A 10454-nucleotide genomic window follows, 5' to 3' on the forward strand; every position below is an offset into this window, starting at 1 on the left:
CATCGAAAGGAGCCAATTGAGGTGGTTCGGGCATCTCATCAGGATGCCTCCCGGGCGCCTCCCTTTGGAGGTTTTCCGGGCTCGTCCAACTGGGCGGAGACCCCGAGGGAGACCCAGAGCCCGCTGGAGAGATTATATATCTCTCCTGGCCAGGGAACGCCTCGGGATCCCCCAGGAGGAGCTAGAATGCGTTGCTGGGGAGAGGGACGCCTGGAATACCCGGCTTTGCCTACTGCCCCCGCGACCCGACTCCGGATAAGCGGGTGACGATGGATGGATGGATGGATGGATGGAATTAAGTGAATTGTAGCACCTGAATTAAAAAGGATAGCTATACATCAGAGACCTAAAGGTTCTGAGCAGTAAAGTGGAGAAGACTCAGAAGGAGATGTTGCTTTTGGAAAACAGTTACAGCTGGCAGATTTATTGCACAATCTCTGCAACATAACATTTCACCAGGATAGGCTACTACTGTATTTCTCTAATGAATAAATCTTCTGTGTAAACAAGTAAATAAACAAATTAAACACTTGTCAGCCTTCAGTCTCTTTTCCTGCACAACAAATAGCCTAACTAGGCCTATGTCTAAAACGAATGATTGGACTGCTGCCTGCTGCCTGACAAAAAAAAGATTTTGTTACTACACACTCACGCCGTCACCCAGTGCAAGGAACCTTGGCGTGGTGATGGACAGCAGATTGTCCCTTTCCGAGAACATTGCGGCGGTGACCCGGTCTTGCAGGTTCTTCCTAAACAACATACGGAGAATCGGCCCCTTTCTCACCCCCTACTCGACCCAGCTCCTGGTCCAAGCGATGGTTCTGTCCCGCCTGGACTACTGCAATTCCCTCTTGGCTGGCCTCCCAGCGTCCGCCATCAGACCCCTCCAACTCATCCAGAATGCAGCAGCTCGTCTGGTCTTCAACCTTCCCAAATACTCACACGTCACCCCCCTGCTTACTTCCCTCCACTGGCTGCCTGTCATGGCTCGCATCAAATTCAAAACATTGGTGCTAGCCTTCCAAGCAGTTAAAGGGTCTTCCCCAGCTTATCTGCAAAAAATCATCAGACCCTACACCCCTGCCAGACCTCTTCGTTCAGCCTCCACAGGCCGCTTGGCACCTCCCCCTCTCAGAACCTCCACCTCACGCTCACGACTACTGTCTGTTCTGGCTCCACGGTGGTGGAACGAACTCCCCGTTGAGGTCAGAACTATAGAATCTCTCCCCACCTTCAAGCGCAAGCTGAAGACACACCTCTTCAAGCAGCACCTCTCCCCATCCCTCCCTACCTCCCTACCTCCCTGTGAACCTTAATTGTCGTCTCTGTGACTTGCTTTGTGTATCGGTATTTTTAGTTGGCTAGGTAAGCAGTTTTTGGATAGTTAACTTTGGTCACTTTTGCTCTGTTTGTTTGTTTGTTTGTTCAAAAGAAAAGAAAAAAAAAGGCCCTTGTCCTTATCCTTGTTGTACAGGTGGCAGTTGAAATTGTACTTCCCTCTTGGGTCTTTCAGCGAACTTATCCCTGGTTATGGGTATGCACTTTGTTGTACGTCGCTCTGGATAAGAGCGTCTGCCATATGCCAATAATGTAATGTAATGTAATGTACACTAAAGATGGGATTTGATAATAAATATTGGATAAGTGTGATACTTACAGCTGTCTGTATCACTTATCCAATTGTATTCAAGCAACATAGCATGTGCGGAGGCATTTGTAATTATGCTATTATACTTATTTTACTTTTCAAGGAGACACTGCTTGGATCTAGCCTCTCCCGTTCGTTCGTATTTGTATGTGCGCAGCTCGGTATATAGGCGGGATTCTTTAGACCGCATAATAAGAATGAAACGTTTTTAAAAAAGATAAAATAAACGGCTGCTGGCCTATATATATGTGCTGGGTATCTGAGTCTCCAGCAACGAAGTGTGGAGATGGGTCTGGCTATGCGGGCTGTGGTAACGTTGCATGTATAACTGCTAGTCTATCAGGCTCCTATAGGCTACAAATAGCTCCGTGGTATAAATATACAGAACATAACACTATCCTAGTTCTACCCCGTTACAAATATGTTACAGATATGGCCTAACTATCCTACAGTAACAAGTAGACCAACCCTGTACAATATGCCCTCCGGTCACGCCTTTCAATTGACGTGGGACGAGTGGTTGGTCGGACTCGGTATTTTTCGGGACCGCAATGCATGCTGGGGATGCAGGCCCCAGGGGTGGATCTAGCCTCTCCCGGTCTGGAGCTCTTCTTTGCTACTTCCTTAAAGGAAACTCTCAAGACTGTTTGCGCATGTGCGCCCCTTGTGGCATCATGTGATTTGACACTCATTTTGTTAACCCTTTAGTGACAGCATATTCTATGTGGGTTACAGAACGAATATGTGAACCTCCTTAGTGCTTCATTTCATCCGACACTGTTTCCACTCATCCATTCCAACCATAAACAACATTACGACATACAATAAATGAAATACAGGTGTGATCATTACATACAGCATACACACAGCATACATGGATAATTATTACAGTGAGGTAGGGAGGGAAAGGTGCAGCATGGACAGGTGAGTCTTCAGTCTGCACTTGAAGGAGGTCAAAGACTCTGCTGTTCTGACCTTCACAGGAAGGTCATTCCACCACTGTGGGGCTGTTTGGTTGTATTGGCTCATATCTCCAAACCAAACCAAAATCACAGGTCATAATATTAACCAAGTGTGAAGAAAAGCTTTTTTTCCCTCAACCTGATCACTATGTGGCTCTGTAATTTACTCAGTCATTTACACAGTGATTTACTCATGGGTTTGTGTCTCTTCCAGAGATGAAGGCTGATTAGTCAATGTGCCCGTATTTGATTCTCCTGATCCTCCACCAGACCTCCAGATCAGGTACAGAATATGCTCACTGCAATACGACACAGTTTACATCATACATCAGTAACATTGCATGGAATTAACTGCATTACAACTGGACCAGCTACTCAAATGTGAACTGCAGTACAGTACAAACTGTGAAATAAGGATTAGCTGTTCCAGATGTTATGCAGTACTGTGTTCTAGAGGATTAAACCTGAGGTTTAAATTCCAGCTATAAGCACACTGTAGATGACCCTTTAATTTCTGCTTGCTTTGTTTACACACTTACAAACTTAGATTAACATATCCTCCCAGCACTTCCCACAAGACACCCCAGTGAACATGGCTGTGAGCCTTCTGGATTTGGAGAAGGCTTACGTCAGTTACCTGAGGCATAGTGCTGTGAGAAAGTATTCGACCCTTACAGATTTCCTATTTGGACAAAATGCAGGACCTGGATTTGAGTAGTGCAGGACTGCAGTGTCGGTCTGTAGCTGGTGCAGGACTGCCGTGTTGGTCTGTAGCTGGAGCAGGACTGCAGTGTCGGTCTGTAGCTGGAGCAGGACTGCAGTGTTGGTCTGTAGCTGGTGCAGGACTACAGTGTTGGTCTGTAGCTGGTCCAGCAGTAGTCTTAGTGTGTGCTCTTTCTCTCTGCAGAGATGTTCCAGCTTCTGGGTCCAGCTGGTCCTGTCATTGCTGTAGTTGGTGAAGATGTTGTCCTTCCCACTCACCTCAAACCCAACATAAGTGCAGAGGATATGCGCATAGAGTGGTTCAGACCGCAGCACAGAGACCCACTGGTGCATCTCTACCTTCTGGGAGAGAGCAGGAATGAGCCCCAGAACCCATCGTACAGCGGAAGGACCGCACTCTTCCCTGAGGAACTGAGGAAGGGCAATACGTCTCTGAGGCTGAGCAGGGTCCAGGTCTCTGATGAGGGGCAGTATTGGTGTTACATTCTGTCCAAGTCTGACAATAATTACCGCATCATGGTTTCACTGGAAGTAAGAGGTCAGTGCCATTTTGGGGTTTTGAGGTTCAGAGATGCTCCCTTCACACTGTATGTTACAGAGATGGGGACTCACACTCAAGTCGCACACACACAGACTCCAGACTCGACTCGGACTCGTCAAAAATGACTCATTAGCAATTAAATAAGAGTCATGAACAATTTCACAACCAATCATTATTTTTCAATGATTTATATTCTAAATAATCCTTGGTTAAAAAACAGACACAGACTCAGGGAAGCAGTGAAATGGCAATGAAGGGGCAGACAGAGCGTAATCCAAACAGGCAGGCAACAGTGAAAAAACCGGGTGGTCAGTCTAAACGCAACAAGGAACTGAACAGGACAGGTTTAAATAGACTAACTGATGAAACAGGTGAACTGAATGAGGACTGATATAAGGAGTGGGGCTCGATATGCAAGCAGGACAGAGTGATTTTGAATGTGACGTTATGTCGTGGACATTGACTCTTATTCCAGTGTCATACAAATATGGACTGTATTTATTTTAGTTTGTAATAGACATGGGCATTAAAAGCTGTAATTGCACTATGCATTGGTTAATGGCATTCCATAGGATTCTAGCAAGGTTTTCCGATAGCATAATGTAGGCATAAAATCATAGCTCCCTATTTCTTGCAAAAAAATATCTAGAACTCATTTTCTTGAATGATTAACACTTACCTTTCATTTAAAAATAAAAAAGTAAGAGTATCTTAAGAAACCGCAAGTATTTTCAACACTCTAATTCCACATTTACAAATAAAGTTATAATCATTATTAAGTCGCAGATGCAGATTAAGCCTAGTCCTAGGCTAAATTAAATGAGAGATTCTCCATACAAAGCTGCATTTAGTCAAGGATTGAGCTTAATCTGTCCATGTAACAGGCCCCTAGTTTGTTTTTAACCCTCATCTTATATTACAGGCCCATGTAATGTTTACATTATGTCACGTGAGTCACATGGTGTAGAATGGTTATTTATTTTATCTTATTTATGGATATATAGGGTGGCCTGTAGCATAGTGGTAACGGTGAATGACTGGGACACACAAGGTCGATGGTTCTAATCCCAGTGTAGCCACAATAAAATCCGCACAGCCGTTGGGCCCTTAAGCAAGGCCCTTAACCCTGCATTGCTCCAGGGGAGGACTGTCTCCTGCTTAGTCTAATCAACTGTATGTCGCTCTGGATAAGAGCGTCTGCCAAATGCCAACAATGCAATATATCAATGAACTACCTCACCAGCCATCTTGAGAAAGGCTTTGCCAAAATGTTAGCTCAGGTGTGGTAGTTCATTGATATATGAATAAATGACATAACTTTCTTTTTTGTGTGTGCCCCTGATAATACTGTTTCTTCAGCTGTCAGACATGTGATGTCATATACAAAATCTAAATTTCTGGTTTCTATAACTTCAACTAGCATAGCAATCGTGATTCATTTACTGTTTAGGCTGCAGCATTCTGGAGACTTGAGACTTGACTCAGACTCTAGCCCAGAGACTTGAGGCTTGACTCAGACTCTAGCCCAGAGACTTGAGGCTTGACTCGGACTCTAGCCCAGAGACTTGAGACTTGACTCGGACTCTAGCCCAGAGACTTGAGGCTTGACTCAGACTCTAGCCCAGAGACTTGAGGCTTGACTCAGACTCTAGCCCAGAGACTTGAGGCTTGACTCGGACTCTAGCCCAGAGACTTGAGGCTTGACTCAGACTCTAGCCCAGAGACTTGAGGCTCGACTCAGACTCTAGCCCAGAGACTTGAGGCTTGACTCAGACTCTAGCCCAGAGACTTGAGGCTTGACTCAGACTCTAGCCCAGAGACTTGAGGCTTGACTCGGACTCTAGCCCAGAGACTTGAGGCTTGACTCAGACTCTAGCCCAGAGACTTGAGGCTTGACTCAGACTCTAGCCCAGAGACTTGAGGCTTGACTCAGACTCTAGCCCAGAGACTTGAGGCTTGACTCAGACTCTAGCCCAGAGACTTGAGGCTTGACTCAGACTCTAGCCCAGAGACTTGAGGCTTGACTCGGACTCTAGCCCAGAGACTTGAGGCTTGACTCGGACATGCGTTTGATGCTTTGTCTGGTATGCTAGTATGCTACAGAAAAGTCATTATAAACTTTCTTGACTTTTAAAAATGTTTGTTTTTTAAAAAGACTGTTTTACTTTATCAAAAATTATATTGAAGGATATTTTGGAAATGGATAAACATATGATGGCAAATGTAGATGAATGCAGAGACTATTAGATGATATAAGCTGTTACTTACATCCCATTTCTGCAGCTGTAGGAACTGAGCCAGTGATCTTCAGGGAAGCAGATGAAGGAGGGGAGGTTAGACTGCTGTGTGAATCTAAAGGCTGGTATCCTCAGCCTGACCTCATCTGGCAGGACAGTGAGGGTCACAATCTCACCACTGAGAAACCTGAGATACTCAGGGACAGCCTGAACCTCATTGCCATGAGAACACGTGTTGTCATAAAGAGAGAAGGCAGCAGCACATTCACCTGTCGAGTTCTGCAGCAGAGGCTCCATGAGGAAAAGGTGACAGAGTTTTACCTCCATGGTGAGTAAGACTTTACAGAATCAGAAAGCACACACTCCACAAAAAAATGTATTTCTTTCTTGCATGGATTTTGGAAACTGGTTTTGTCAAATTTTCAGCTGAGCTCGGATTTGCTCTATCAAATCAAGTTTTTGTGCTATCTGTATGCTCCATATTCATGGATTTTACCATACAGTAAAATTTTACCATACAGTCTGCAGTCTTGGTGGGGATAAAACAGCAAATTCTGTTTATTCTCACCAAAACTACTTCATTCAGGGCCTTAAAAGAATTGTACAAATGTGTTATGTCTTTGTTTATGTTTTTTGTGTGATTTGCAGCTGTGAAGACTCGTGAGTCGTGAGTGAGGCTGTTCAGAAACCTGATGTGATAGGCTAATGCCAGATTTGGATTCAGCACCCGAAAGTTAGCTAGAATCCGTTGAAAAACCCCATGTTAGAGAAATCGTGTTGACCATAACATAACATAACATAACTGAACATAACATAACATACCATACCATACCATAACATAACATAACATAACATAACATAACATAACATAACATAACATAACATAACAAGGTAATGGTGAGAACAGGCCTTCAGCCCAGCAATGCTCACCTTTTCCTGCCCCTAAGTGTACCTACCACCTAAATTGCCTATCAGCTAAATAAAATCTAACACCGTATCCAGCCTGCTCTTGAAAACCCCCAGTGTTTCTGCTTCCACTACATGTGCTGGCAAACTATTCCACACATTGTGATCAATGCCTGGAACTGTGTGGATGTGCTACCAATTTCTCCAATTCCTCTGCAAAAGCTCATTCTATTAGTGTGGCATTAGTTCTATCTACTGGTTTTCCGAGAGTCATCTTAATTTCTTTGAATTAACCACAATCTGTATTCTTAATCTAAGCACTCATCGACTGAATTTCTCACTGACTCTCACAAACATTTGTTCATACATTGTCATTTGTCCATTGTGTTAATTTATTTAGAATCCCGGTAATTTAATTCCCTGCACTGTATACCTGGGATAATTTCATTCCCTGTACTGTATACCTGGGATGTGCTTGGACTCCTTATTTCTGAGGTGTGTGACTGGAGAGTGAAAGAGTGAAAGAATGAACAAACTATTTAAAAATACCCATATATGTTTCAGATGAGTGTCAAAGCCGTCCATGGAGAGCTGCCTTTGCTGTCACTATGACTGCACTTATTCTCTTGGGCATCGTCCAGTGTGTGTTCATCCATCGTTGGAAGAAAAGGTAAATGAAAAGTTGATCTTTAACATAAATAATATGAAGGTATGAATTGAAATAAAGCTGTTAATGTCATTCTGAGAAGTTGGTTGGAAAAGGAATATGAGGAGATTAAATTAACTATTTAAGGGTTTGGCTATTGGGGGACACTGAAGGTGATAAAAGTATCTGAGTAACTAATTAAAGAGGTTTAATGTCAGGTTGGGGTGGTTTTGAACTTGATTTTGAACTCAACCTGTTTCGTAAATATCTAGTTTTGTAAATGGATTGTGTTCTTAAAAATGTAAGCTGCTTAAATTATTTTGAATGTCTATAATAGTATCAGGTGCTGGGACTGCAGAACCAATCACAGCACAGAAGCAGGCGGAATATATGTCTTTATTCAATGACAGGCAGATCAGGCAGGTCAAATGCATGCAAACAGGGGCAACAGAGATAATCAAGAAGTGCGAGTGTGTGTGTGTGTGTGTGTGAGTGTGTGTGTGTGTGTGTGTGTGCGCGTGTGCGTGTGTGAGTGTGTGAGAGTGTGTGTGTTTGTGTATATATGTGCGTGTGTGTCTGTCTGTAGAATAGGGAATTGAGGAAAACTGCTCAAAGGAACAGTCCTGTACTTCATGAGGCCAGTGGTCTAGTATTTAATCAGACCTTTCACACACAACTGACTCTGAAACAGCATTTTTACAACACTTACTTCTGTAAGCTGATGGAGAATCACAATATCATTTCACATTTTCACTCATTAGTCCAGAAAAACCTGCTGCCATTTTCCTGCACCCCAGTTCCTGTGTTTTTGTGCATCGTTGAGTCACTTGGCCTTGTTTCCACGTCGGAGGTATGGCTTTTTGGCCGCAATTCTTCCATGAAGACCACTTCTGACCAGACTTCTCTGCACAGTAGATGGGTGTACCTAGGTCCCACTGGTTTCTGCCAATTCTGAGCTGATGGCAATGCTGGATATCTTCTAATTGTGAAGGGAAGTAAGCATGATGTGTCTTTCATCTGCTGCACTAAGTTTCCTTGGCCAACCACTGCGCCTACGGTCCTCAACGTTGCCCGTTTCTTTGTGCTTCTTCATCAGGGCTTGGACAGCACATCTGGAAACCCCTGACTGCCTTGAAATTTCTGCCTGGGAGAGACCTTGCTGATGCAGTATAACTGCCTTGTGTCTTGTTGCTGTGCTCAGTCTTGCCATGATATATGACTTCTGACATTAAACTGTCTTCAGCAACTTCATCTTGGAAGCATGAGATTGACTGTTCCTCACCCAGTTTTAACCCTCCTACACAGCTGTTTCAGTTAATGATGGTGTTTCAACCTACATATTAAATTGATGATCATTAGCTCCTGTTTGGTATAATTGGTTAATCACACACCTGACTATATGCCTACAAAATCCCTTTGTGCAAGTGTACCTAGAATAATTGATGCTGGTTTGTAGGCTAAGTGTGGTCACACCAAATATTGATTTGATTTAGATTTTTCTATAAACTATTAACATTTCTATTTTTGAAAGCATTGCAAGCTATTCATTTTTTCACACTTGCCTAAAACCTTTGCACATTACTGTATGATCTCAGTTTTTCAGCAACGGTATAACATGAGGGGATGGGGATGTTTATTTGTGCCAAAACCCAAAACCATGGACTGTAGACATGCTCTGAACACATGCATGGCCCCAACAGTTCCTTTTCATAGTCTCTGTTAACGTTACCTAAGTTTACTATGATGGATGTTATCCGCATAGCTGAATCATTTCAAGAGGACGTAAATTAGACTGGCGATATAAATGTATTTTTGAGCGGTCTCTTTTCACTTATAAAGGTTAGCTTAGACTCGCTAGCTAATAGAAAGCCTAGTTAACGTACATAACGTTAGCTAACTTAGCCTGCTATCCACAACCGCTTAAATGGACGTTTCACTTTGGAAGAACACGTAATTTTGTGGAGCGTACCCCATTGTATTTGCTTAACGTGAATACTAGCACCAACTTCTGATCGTAAACTGCATCAACTTGCTTCCTGGTTGTAATTTCCGGAGGTGAACGACCGGGATAATTTAGCCGTAGCTAATAATGCAGGTGTTCACCCTTTAAACGAAGTTTTCAACTAACGTTAGCCGACGTTGCGTATCTGACGTTGTTTTGACCGAAACGATCACATCTAATAAGTCTACAGCTGTACAGGAAGTGAGGTCGGAAAAGCACCGCAGTCCAGGAAGTGAAGGATTGAAAAGGCTGCAGCTGCATGAATAAGACTGAAATCCTGGATGAATCCGTCTGTGGCAGAAAGACACCCGGACATTCTCCGCTGCTAACAGTTGCTAAATCTCCCCCTGGTCATGTGTCCCAGGGCTCCAGCCGGCCAATCAGATCAGGGCTATGCTCGTAACTGACCAGTCACAGCGCACCAGCAGGAGGGTACAAGCGCTGATTAAATATGACCATCACGCTGGTGACAGGTGGGGATCGCGTGCACACAAACCAGTCTCACGAGCCATAATTCTGTCCCGCATGAGTGCAGTTCATCATTTATAGATTATAGTTTCCTTTAAGCCTCACTTCTACAGTGGGCAAGGCAAGGCAAGTTTATTTGTATAGCACATTTCATACAAAGAGGCTTTACATAAGAATAAACAAAATAAAAAATAGTTCATAGTTAGACACAATTTAAAGAATTAAGTTAATAGTTATTTACTAAATATCGTTAGTAAATAAATATTGTAAATAAGTGCAGTTCAGCCTGAAGTTGGAGCACAGAACAGATGGAAGCATTTT

The sequence above is a fragment of the Conger conger genome, chromosome 4 (assembly GCF_963514075.1).
Source record: "Conger conger chromosome 4, fConCon1.1, whole genome shotgun sequence".
In the NCBI taxonomy this organism is placed as follows: domain Eukaryota; kingdom Metazoa; phylum Chordata; class Actinopteri; order Anguilliformes; family Congridae; genus Conger; species Conger conger.